The sequence below is a fragment of the Staurois parvus genome, unplaced genomic scaffold, assembly GCF_062004578.1.
Source record: "Staurois parvus isolate SC_StPar_1 unplaced genomic scaffold, SC_StPar_1.0 ptg000395l, whole genome shotgun sequence".
NCBI lineage: Eukaryota > Metazoa > Chordata > Amphibia > Anura > Ranidae > Staurois > Staurois parvus.
In genome coordinates, this window is record NW_028318191.1 from 263,533 (window position 1) to 275,977 (window position 12,445).

The following is a 12,445-nucleotide window of genomic DNA, read 5'->3' on the forward strand; positions in this document are numbered from 1 at the left end:
TCTCAGACTGATCCCACATGAGGCCTACTGGATCAGCTTTTCATCCTCACATATGTCCTGCCTCTCTCTTTGGACTTCTTTTCTCTCCTCCTGAGGGTTCCCGTGCTTTCTTTTTTTTTTGCTCCCTCCCCTTTGCTCATTTGCTTGGGAATTGTAGTTCTACACAAGCTGAACTTAAAGTGATTCTAAAGGCTTTTTTTTTAAATAACAAACATGTCTATACTTACCTGCTGTGTGTAGTGGTTTTGCACAGAGCAGCCTCCTCTCCTTGGGTCCCCCACTGGTGTTCCTGGCCCCTCCCTCTTGTTGGGTGACACCACAGCAAGCAGCTTGCAATGGGTGAACCCGCTGCTCCATGTATCCATTCACACAAGGAGCCACAATTCGGCCCGCCCCTTCTCTCTTCTCATTGGCTCACTGGCTGTGGTTGACAGCCAATGAAGAGAGGGAGTCTCAGGATAGCCGAGACTCCAGTGCACATCGGTGGATCGAGAGGGGGCTTAGGTGAGTATTAGGGGGGGCTGCACAGAGAAGGTTGTTAACCTTCATTCATAGAATGCATGAAGGTAAAACAATCTTGAGCCTTTACAATTACTTGAATGAAAGAGTCCGGCTTGCAGCTTTCACTAATTAAACTGCAGAGCACTGCCATCTTGTGGCAATCTAACAATCTGCAATAGGTAACAATGCAGTGTGTTACATAATGATGTTCATTTTAATATTTCAAGTTACTGACCCAGAACAAGTATGGAGATAATGACTTGTGACTTTTTTGATTTGCATACTTTTTCCAGGTCAGTAAATCAATTTACTGAAGCCAGATAGTCAATATAACAGCCATGCAACTAGAATTTTCAGAAGGAGCTCAACAATGGCAGCTCATCCATTTTTCTCATCACAGGTTTGCTTTATAATAGTGTATCAGAGAGGTATGTTTATACATTTAGTTTACCTTCATTAGATGCTTTTACAAAGACTTATTTAATGCTTAGCAACTGGTCAAAGTATGAACAGACTGCTGAAAATCCACTAATGATAACAGTATAAGTAAGTGATGTTTTCCACCCCCAGCTCTCCTTCTGTCTTTTTCTCTTCACAGTCTTCACAGCACCCAGATTTCTCACATATTGTAGCTCTGCATTTCCAAGACTGCCTTAGAATGACATAATGCTTGCTATTGCCATGGGAACACCTCCTACAGTCTTAATGTCCCTTAAAATATTCCAAAGTTCTGATGCATGGTAGATGGTGACACATTTCTCACTGACCTTACTGTGCTATGTTGTTGTTCTATTCTCATAGTAGTCAACGTGGACCTACACATGAAAATTACACTTACATGGTTGCATTTCTTGTACCCCAGCCATCTTAGAAATAGCACTTTTATTTTAAAGAGTACCTGCTCCCATTTCCCTGTTACTCGCCTAAGTGAGGATGATATCGCATCAGCCCATCCCCCGCCTGCCCGCAGCATTCCAGGTTCACGTCACACATCCCAGGCTTCACTGTAAGTTACACTTCATACATAAGGGTGCCAGCTCTGAGACATCAGAAAGTCACAGCTGATTCCCAAAACCAAGATGGAAGCACAGAGCAGCAGAATCCATAGGGAGAATCAGCTACATAGAATACAGCGCTGGACTCCAGGGGCCAATAATCATCTAAAATATTTGCTGTTGACTTTTAATTTTCCTATTCCTTACTAAAGTTTCTCTTTAAAGTAAAATTACAGGATGTATCCAGTAGAATGCACAAATTAGTACAGCTTAGTCTAAATCAAACCTAGACAGTAATGGCAAAGGCAGAGGCTAAGTGTTAATGATGGAAGGCAAAGGCAGGCATTTCAACGGGGAGATTTAAATGCCCAAAGTGGCAATGCAAATTTTGTCTATAGCCTTCCAGTCACCACAGCCTGTCAATGCTCAATAAATGTCAGTGATTAAAAAGAATCTTAGATGCATTTGCATTTGTTGCCTGTGCTTCTTTGAAGCAGAGGTTTACAAAAGTATATTTCAAAGGCTCTGTGGATCTGGAAAAAAATTTCTATGTATAAATCCAAAATTCCTTTTTATGAATTTACCACTTTACTGTGTGTGGCACCCTCCTTTTCAGGTGCTAGGATGTGTATAGTTAGGTTAAGCATAGCTGTGTTTCTCTGCTTTCCAGAGAGGCTGTCAGGTAAATTCAGTGTGGTATTTTGCTTAACAGGCTGATGTGATTGATTAGTTAGGTCTGCTCATGCTGCTCTAGTGCTGTTGGAGTTTGTCTGAGTTCTTCCCACCTTCAGGAAGCTATGGGAGCCTTCAGAACATGGGCAGGGACTAGGCAAAAGAACAGCATGGATATGGATACAGCCCTGGCCAATTGCAGGGGAGGGTTGCCCCATGGAATGCTGGGAGTGGTATTTATATTCTGAGAGCACATGGATTCAGTGTCTTTCCCGGGAGTGGATTGCACCAGCCAGGCTGGAGGCAGGCTGCCTTGCTTGGCAACATGCTGCCATGTGGCCTCAGGTGGGTCAACCTGAAGGCCTGAAGTTAGAGAGAGTGATCTGGGTTTTTCAGGAAGCTGACTGAGGGGAGCTGTCTGTCAAGTCTCTGTCTGGTATCACTGAAGGGTTTCACTTGGAAGATTAGAAGGAGGCTACCATTCTATCCTTGGGTCTTGTAACTACTGACATTGAAGAATTTTGGGGACACTGTGTGCTTGCTACCTCCCCTGGGTTTGATGGTCAGAGTGGGTCTGGAAAAAGGGAACACTGGCTAGTGTTCTGAAGAGCCAAGTGTTGCTACCGCAAAAGGACTTTGCCCAACTACGTTACCTTTGTAACTGGCTCATACCTGAGGAGCTCAGCCCTGTAACTATTACTACTGCTAAAGGGACTTTGCTCACTCCTAAACTACTTGCTGCTTTTTGTTACAGGAGAAGTCTGCTATCTTTTGTCTGCCAAGACAAAAATTAAGAGATCAGCTAGATGTCCTCAGTGTGAGTAGTTTTGATTTGGAGTATCCTACTACAATTCCCCATCCCTATCTCCAGTTCTACAATAAACTGCAAAAACAAACATCCCCTAGACTGGTCATTGAAGGCAACGAGCGGAAATGTGTGTGTGTATTTGGCTGAAGAAATATACTGTGCCCGGCTGTGGGGCAAAGTAAGGGGAGACTGGGGCAACCGTGGGGGTAGCATGTGGAAGTGTACATTTTAATATAAATTTTCTACAATGTGCTGGCCTGAAATTGGGCCTTCAGTTTTAGTCATGTCTTCAGAAACTTGGCATAATCAGTTTATAGCGCTTAACACCAGGCTTTTTTTTCAGTTTTTTTGTGGGCAGTGTAGGAAATGTTAGCTTCTTTAAAAGGTTTGTAGTACTATAAAATATTTACGTAGTACATGCCCAAAATGGTGCAGTCGATGTGACACAATGTGATGTGTCCTGGCTCTTGGGTTTTGTGTGCTCTGCTTACGCTGCAGTAGGACTACCATTTTTATGGGCAGTGGCAGCTTTGGACCTCCTGCCTCCCTTGGAATCTCCCCTTTTTCTAGACAGGGATAGAAGTGGCATGTCTAGCATATTGGGGTATCAACTGAGCTTGCTGGATCCTGGAGAATGGAACTTTGAAAGGTGTGTAAACAGAATAATTGTGAAGCTGTTGTCTTTGATATCCACGTGCTGCCTAAGCTGTTCTTGAAGCTGCATACCTGTGATAGTTGGATTATTTAGCAAGGAGGTCAGAAACCAATTCTGGGAGGCATATAATGCATGCATATTATTACTAAGGTTTCAGCTTGCAGGTCCAAGAGTAGTCTTTAAACAGATGGCATATGTTTGTTTTTTTTGTCACCTTGCTTTTTTTGTCTTATCTGAGGGTTAGCACTTGGTTGCTAGGTGAGATGCCAAAAAAGCAAAGGGAAGAGATGTACACCAGTAAGACTACTAAAGGATGGTGTAGGGATAGCACTGTATAGCATGAAAAAACAGCCAATAAGAAGGGGAAGGAAATTGGCACCAGGTAGCCTTCTTTTTGGGGTGGGTAGGTTATGAGAAATAGCCCTCCCCAAACAGGAGAACATGCTAAACCTGTAGATAAATAAGAGAACCAGAACTTTTGTTAAGTGGAAGAGTGGTTGGATAGTATCGTTGGCAGTGTCTCCACCCAGGACAGGGCTTCTGTGAGCAGAGGGGAGTCCCTTGCTAGGAAATTAACCAGTAATCTAATCAGAGTAAATTACAGAAGAGGAACTTCTGCAGGCTGCATATAACATTACCCAGAAGTATATAGATATACACCAGTATGTGAAGAACATGAGCATTATATAATAAAACGTTAGTAATAGTACATACAGTACATCCAATGTACAAACAGGTAATATGAACAAGAGGCCTGACAGAATTCCTTGTGGAATTGTGCACATTGACCCAGCATCTGTCTTAGTATCAAAGACCTGAAGAAAGAGTCAGTGATGATCGGGAGATCCTCCAACCTTTGTCCAAACAGTCTGGAACGTAGTTTTTCACCATGGTGTGATACTGGAACTCAGATTCAGCCTAACTACTCTGCTTTTTTAGTCCCTAGTAACTTCTAATCTGACATGCAACTGGGCCTCTAACTAGTAACTACCTACTGGCCATCGGTTGCCTAACTGTCAAGAGTGTCAAGCTCTACTGATCCATCACAGCTGCTGGTCTCATTCCAGCATCCTGGTTTTGGCTGTAACACATTGTTCCTGTCTGTTCACCTGCAGGGTGATTGATGTGGCCAGTCTCTGGATGGAGACCAAAACTGATTTAAGCCAGCCAAGCCTGCAGTCTCATGTTTGTGATATTGTGTTTGTAACATGTGCTGCAAGCTCCCTGTCTGTCTGTCCTGCTTCACTGTTTGGATTCCCTCGTTCATGACCTCAGATCAAATATCGACTACTTTCTGAACTCTGCCTACCTTTTGACTATGGATCTGATCCTGACTATCCTGAACCACTACTTACATACAGTGGCACAGACCTAGCTATCTGGCACTGTGCATGGGAGAAAAAAACAACAGGACAGAGACTCATCTGTCACTAGGATTCAGATCAAGAAGTTATGGGCAGCTACAGTTAAACATCCAGAACCCAGGAGCTATTACCTAATAGTCTCTGCTTCTAAACTGGATAAAATATAGCAGAAGCTCCTGTATGTGGACAAACATGTCATACCTACCTGCTCTGTGCAATGGTCTTGCACAGAGCATTCACAATCCTCCTCTTCTCGCATCCCCTGCCAGTGCTCCTGACTCCCCCCACCACCGAGTGCCCCCATAGCAAGCCGCTTGCTGTGGGGGCACTCATGTGGGCTCACTCCTGAGCCACACTCTGTGTGTTCATGGACACACAGAGTGTGACTCGGCCTCACCCCCTGCTCTCTCCTCACTGGCTGTGGTTGACGGCAGCAGGAGCTAATGGCTCCTGCTGCTGTCTCTGAGCCTTTGATGCTCAGTGCTCGATTAAGATCAGGTTTGGGTAAATATAACTGGGGGCTGGGGGGTGTGTGCAGTCACAAGGTTTATTTCCATAATGCAGAGAATGCATTAAAGTAAAAAACCTTTAGCCTTTAGAACCACTTTAAGAGCCCAAGTATTCACAAATACAGACAGTAGAGGGCAGCAGATCCCTACACCCATATGTATGTGAAAGTGGCAGCACATAATGTAAACACCAATACAACTCAATCTGAGAATTCTGTTACCCCTATGAAATTGACAGAGTGAATCCATTCTGAGATACCCAATTTCATTTCTGAGATGATAAATATATATACCTTCCCATTACTCCTGAACAATTGCAAGGTGAGAAGGAGCAGTGGAAAAATACAACTCCTCAATTACAATGCTAAAAATTCATGCAAATTATGATATGGAAAAAAATTCAAGAAGGTATCTTGGCTTTGGAAGGGGGATTATTCTATCCTCTGTGATACAGAGGAAGTGGTTTACTGTCTAAAACAAGTTATAACTGTACATCTTCTTAAGCAAGACTCAAATACCAGCATTCATAAAATGAATAATATGGAAAAAACTATTGTGTTAAGTATAAAATTATTATCCTGTAAATAACTGATGGGAGTAATATAATGGGATATTTAAAAAAAATAGTTTATCTTGGTGTTTGAAAAATATTCATTTTCCTTTGTTTGCAGTAGAGAGGGTTTATTGTGTTATGTAAGGTTATAATTATGTATTATTTTTGAGCATGTTATTTGAAACAAGAGCAGTTCTACGTACAGTATGTGGTTTCTTAGAATGTAAAAGGGATAGTGGAATGCAAACTTTACTTACTGAAGCTATATCAGCCTTCTATCATTTGTTTGCAAAAGACTTCTTATGCCAGATACAAAATATTTAGAAACATCAAAATTACACTCAGTGTTTATATGTTGTTCTTCATATTCACATGGTATTAGTGAACAGGCAAGCACAGATCAATTGTATTCAGCAAGAGGTATATTCTACCACTGACTCCTTCAGTTAAACTGCCTAGAATTACACCACAAAAAAGGTTATGATTCAATAATTAGATGCAAAAATATCTAACCTGAGAGAGAGGCTTAGAGGACACTATCATTAATTAGGAGGCAAAACTACCTCCTAATGCAAACCAGGCACTCTTTTTACATGAACAGTAATAACTTCAGTTGGTCCTTAGCTCACACACTCAGGGGAGGTTTTTCAAGCATTTTAGAAGGATCTTTATAATTTTAATCCCTCCCTTGTTTGAAGAGCAGCACAAAGTCAAACTGATTGATATAGATGCCTACCTAGAGTTGTGGACTCTCCCCTCCCTCAGGAACAAAGAACGGAATTCTATTTCCCAACCCATAATCTTCAATGGCCTCACCTTTTACAAAGCCTTCCTATCCCTCCCCACATGACATTTAATGTCATGCCAGAGGTCCATAGTCTTCATTCAGTTGCATGAAATGCAAGACAAACATTCAAACCATTAACTTGATAGCGAAGGCCAGAAATGTGTTATATTCAATGCTTTTGCTCTCCACTGACACAGGAAAAGCCTTTGTCAGGGTAAATTGGAATTTTCTGCATCAAACTATGACACACATGAGTATCCCATTACCATTGCTCGCCTTAATGAAGGTCCTTTATTCTTCACCCTCAACTACTGTAGAATCAATGGTACCAGACAGGGCTGCAATCTGTCTCCATTAATATTTGTCTTCACCCATGAGCCTTTTTTCTAACAAATGTGAAATAATCTGGACATAAAGGGCTTGTTATTGAGAGGATACCATCATAAGATGGAGTGTCAGATTGTAAGGGAATCCCGGTGAGACGATTGGCGAATAGAAGTGCGCATGCGCACAGAAATGCGTGATCGTGCACATGCACGGTGAAGATTGGCACCAGACGGACTATTTAAAAGGTGCCTCTGCCTGTGCTGAGTGCTGACTGGTCTTCAGCTGTTCCCCATTTCCTGCTCGTTTCTGTGTGATTTCCTTGTTGCTGACCCGGCTTGTTCCTGACCTGACTCTGATTACTCTCCTGCTTGATACTTGTTCCTGACCTCGGCTCTGCTCCTGACTTTGGCTTGCTTATGATTTGGTACCTCGCTGTCCACCCGTTGATAACCCCGGCTATTCCTATGACATTGCTTCTGTCTCCCATACCAGCTTCCTGCCTTGCTCTGGGGCACACCTGGCGACCTACCATACCAGCTCTGCATATCACTACTGTTCCTGAATCGGAGGATCATCAGCCTTCCAAAGTCTCCACCTGCAAGAGCTGCAAACAACATCTGCTGGCGCTCTTGTCCCCCTGGTCCCTAGACACCCCCTGTTCCACTTCCAGTGGGGTCAGGGCTAGTGACTCAAGTGAGGCCGACCTCGTTATTTCAGTCTCCAATCAGGTATGTGACACAGATCCTGGATCTGAACCTGCAACCTCTGCAGTGTCTAGCTGTGGCTCTTCTTGTTGTGCTACCAGAGATTCTGGACAGCTCCCCACCAGATTCCTTGGATAACCTTACTTAGTGTCTTGTTCCTCTTGAAACTTTGCCCTCTCATGAACATCCTGATTTAAGTCATGTCTGTGCATTTCCTGTTTCCAGATTTTTGTGCTCTGTCCACCGTTATCTTGCTTCTTTGTGTACCTGCAGCTGTCCTTATCTTCACTAACATTTATTATTGACCCTTGGCTTGTTCATTGACTATGTTTCTGCATCCCATCCAGCTACTATTAGTTACTGACCTTTTGGCTTGTACATTGACTATGCTGCTGCTTGTTCCTTATCTGTTTCATCCTCTACCTCACCCCAGCTTGCTCTCTTCCCACTAGGCAATCCTAAGGGCTGCAACCTATCATTACAGGCAGTGAAACCCATCTCCGCCATCAGGAGCTCTGGTGAGGACCATTTAGTGCTTAGACCCTACTCCTCAGGTGAGCTGGAGTCATCCACTAAGCCAGTCTATTTATGTATTAATCCAACTACAGCCACTGGCCTCCAAGACTGACCCCAGACCATGACATGAAGGATTATGGCAATGACACCCTCTTTTACAATACAAGACCAACCACCTCTCTACCTGTTCTTTTGAGAGAGCTGTTTACCTATGGATCCTTGTCCGACTTCAAGTTAACCTGCAAAAATTTTAAGCATTGAATGTCTCTATACTGGCGTTCACTCTTGCATCCCTCAAGCAATACAGTACAGCAATACAAAAATCTTTGCAGATCCCAACTTAATATTTAAATTAAATTTCACCCCTATCTTCTGCTCCTTACATTTTACCTTTCTCCTGGTTTGGGTGTTATAATGGGCTTAAAAAGAACGTGGTGTCATGTCTCTCATAGCTGCTACAGACACTGCCCATTTGCTTCCTTTAAATTTTCATTTTCTCATTCAGGGCTAGCTTCATTAGATTTATCTGGCAAAGGAAAGCAATTTACATTAGCAGAGGTACCCTGATTAGGTCTGAACTCAGGGGTAGAATGGAGTTTCCAGACCCTGCTTTTTATTATACTGTGTAAAGGGTAGTTGACTAGTGTAGACAAGAGACACACATGTTCTGGCTTTCCCTAGAGCAGGATTACTCCCCATTTCCCTTGGCTGGGGCTTCCTGGGCAGGGAACAGCATGCTGAAAGTTTTCCATAAACATCTCTTGATTGGATTGACTCTACTTGAAATAGGTAGATGTTTTAAACTGAAAAACTTGCAAAGCTATCCCTCCCCCATGATGCCTATCTTATGTCAATCTGAAATTATCCCTGGACTCTAACAACTGGAAAACCAGCTCTACATTTACACTGATCTCAATATTCCCATACTGAAATATAGAGAGAGCAAAACTACTGCATTTCTTGTACTTTCTGCCCAAACCCTATCTCTTCTGCAGATCACTAAAGTCATTTAAGAAATTGTGTCAAGTTTGGGATACAGTCATGTAGCACCCTCCTAGATAGGTGCTAGGCCTAGAAAGATCAATTTAGTTTGTATTTTGGTAAATTTAGTTGTCATACTGTAGACAGTAGACACTTGTTGCTAGGTAAAAGAATAACTTGCACACTGTAATCAGTGTTGCCCTGTTCTGCTAGATAGGTCTGCTCAGCTGCTGCGAGCCTAATAACTCCCTCTGCCTCCAGAAAGCTGGAAAAGTTTCTGGATGATAGATGTGGAGCTATGCAGATGGCAGCATGAATATTGATACAGCCCTTGCCTAATCTGGAGAGAGAGGCTCTGAAGGCATGCTGGGCAACAGTATATATTCAGTGAGCACAGGAATAGGAATGTTCTATGCTGCCCTCCCAGGCAATGCTGTTGAATCTACTGGCGTAGGCCTTAGGTGGGCGACCTGAGGGCTTGAATGCTGAGACCTGGGTTCTGATAAAGCTGATTGAGGGGCCATCTACTGAAGATCTGGTCTGGTATCACAGAAGAAGGCAACCATTTGCTCTTGGGCCTTGTGAGTACAGAAGGATCTTAAAGACTATGTAGTACTTAACCCTTTGAGGACCAAGGGACGTATTTGTCCCATGTTTTTAATTGCCTGTATCATCTGGTTAAGAACTTAAAATACTTTTTTTTGGTTTGAGTCAAAATATTAGTTCTTATCAACAAATGGATCTAGCTTTTTTCCAATTATTTCATGAAATGGCTTAGTTACAGCAACTGAAGTGTACGAACTTTAAAAACAAAAAATTGGTTCTTTTGGCATTCCGTAATCTTATGGTCCTCAAAGGGTTAACCCCCTCTGGTGCTTGGGAGTCAGCTGCAGGTCTAGGCTAAAGGGAACACCAGCTGGTGTTCCAAAGAGCTTTGTCCACTTAATCTCCTACCTAAAAGGACTCTACTCTAGTTTGCTACTACTACTACTACTACTACTACTGCTGCCTTAAAACTGAAGTCTACTGTTTGCTTCAAGCAGGGTGTCACGGAAGTGCATAGTTTTACGTAAATGCAGAATGCCTATTAGTCGTTCCCATTCATGTGTGTACTGGCGTGCTTGTCCACCACTAGACAGTGGACTATTTAAACATCACTGATACTCCAGAACTTTGCCTTATGGTCTACAATGTTCCTGCATATCTGCTATCTGTTTGTATATGATCTCTTGCCAACCTGATCTGCTCTGACCACGCCTGAACTCCTCCTGTACCGACCCTGGCTTGCTTCTGGACTACGTCTTTGCCTGCTTCCTCTGCCTACTTGCCTGACTGTTGCTGACTTTGTTCCTGATCTGCCTGCTAGTTCCTGACCTGGGTTGTCTGACCCTGCTATTTGCTACTGCCCTCTTGGGGGTCAGTAGCAGAGACTGATTGGGACTGTGAAGCCAAGGAATGAGAGGGTTCCCAGGGTTCTTGCCTGGATAGTGTTGAGAGGGAGCATGCTAGTCAGTTGAGGCAGTGTGCCAAGAAGTTAAATGAGGCCTCTGTGGAGAATATGGAGGCCTGATCTATCACCACCACATGCTATGGCCTGGGTTTGGGTGTAAAATTAGGCCTACAGCCACCTCAATAAAAGAGCAAAAAGCCCCTTTGTTCCACCAGGGAAAGGCGACCAGGATAAGCTGTCGAGATTTTCATGCTTACAGCGGATAGTCCAATGGCGGGTGGCTCTGGAGTATGGGTAAGGAGGTCATGGAAAAAATTGAGGAAAAAAGGAAAATTATGTTTGGGACTTTATGTTTGTGCCCAAGACATTCCAAAACCAAACCTACCCCTGTCTGTGGCAGTAGTTCAAAGCCATAGGGACCAAGAGACCAAGGCATATTAAGAACTGGAGTTTGGGGACGTCTATCCTCACAAACAGGTTTCTGGTTGTGAAAACTGGTCGCAGGGACTGGAAGTGGCCAATCAACATCTAGGGTCCTGATGGAAAGATGGTCCAGATCCCTAATCCTGACTTCTACTGGTAAAAACAAAAAATCAGGGAATACACCTGCAATGCCTCTGTTGGTTCTCAGGAAAAGAGAGAGACTCCTGGTCTACATCTTGTTAATTAAAAATGTACTTTTCAGTTGACAATCCCCCTAATTTCTACATCCCCTTCCCTACTATCCTTGCAAATTAAAGAGAAGAGTGCTCCAGCCTGATAGCTCCCTCTGGTTTCAGAAAGCCTGGAAAGTTACTGGATGATAGATGTGGTGATTTTTACACAATGTGATCCTTTTTACACAATGTGGAGGATTAACCCCTTAGGTACCACAGTATCACAAGCATGATTTACTGCATATAGAGACTGATTTACTGTTGTGGGTTTAGTAACACTTTAACCACTTCCCGACCGGCCGTTGTATATAAACGGCCGGACGGTGGCACTGCAGGGTCGGGTGGCCGTCTATAAACGGCCTCCCCGCACCCTGCTTGTGCGCGCTCCCTGGGAGCGCGCAGCACCGCGATCCGGTGCCCGCTGTGTCCTCCGGACACAGTGAAACACCGATCGTCGGACAGGACCTCTGTACGAGGTCCCGATCATGTGATCACTGATTGGCCAATCAGTGATCACATGCAAAGTAGTAAGCAAGATGTCACTTCTGACATCATTGCTTACTATGTGTGAAATCTGTGAATGATCACAGAGGTCACATGGTACAAGGCTATTCACAAAAGCCTTGTACCATGTGACAAGCTGTGACCAATCACAGCTCACTCTTCTCAATGAGTGCAAGAATGCACACAGAGAGAAAGAGAAATGATTGCTTTTACATCCTATATGGGTGTAAAAGCAATCAGTGTAAAAAAAAAAAAAAATCTTCATCACCCCTCACAAGTAGTACAGTGTCACCATGGTGACACTGTACTGCTAGGGTGACAGTATGTAAAAAAAAATAAATAAATAAAAAATAATAATATAAAAAATAAAATAAAAATGTAAAAAAAATGTTTAAAAATTATAATTTTTGCTTATAAACTAATTTTTTTTTTTTTTTACTAAAAAGATAACTGAATAAATTTT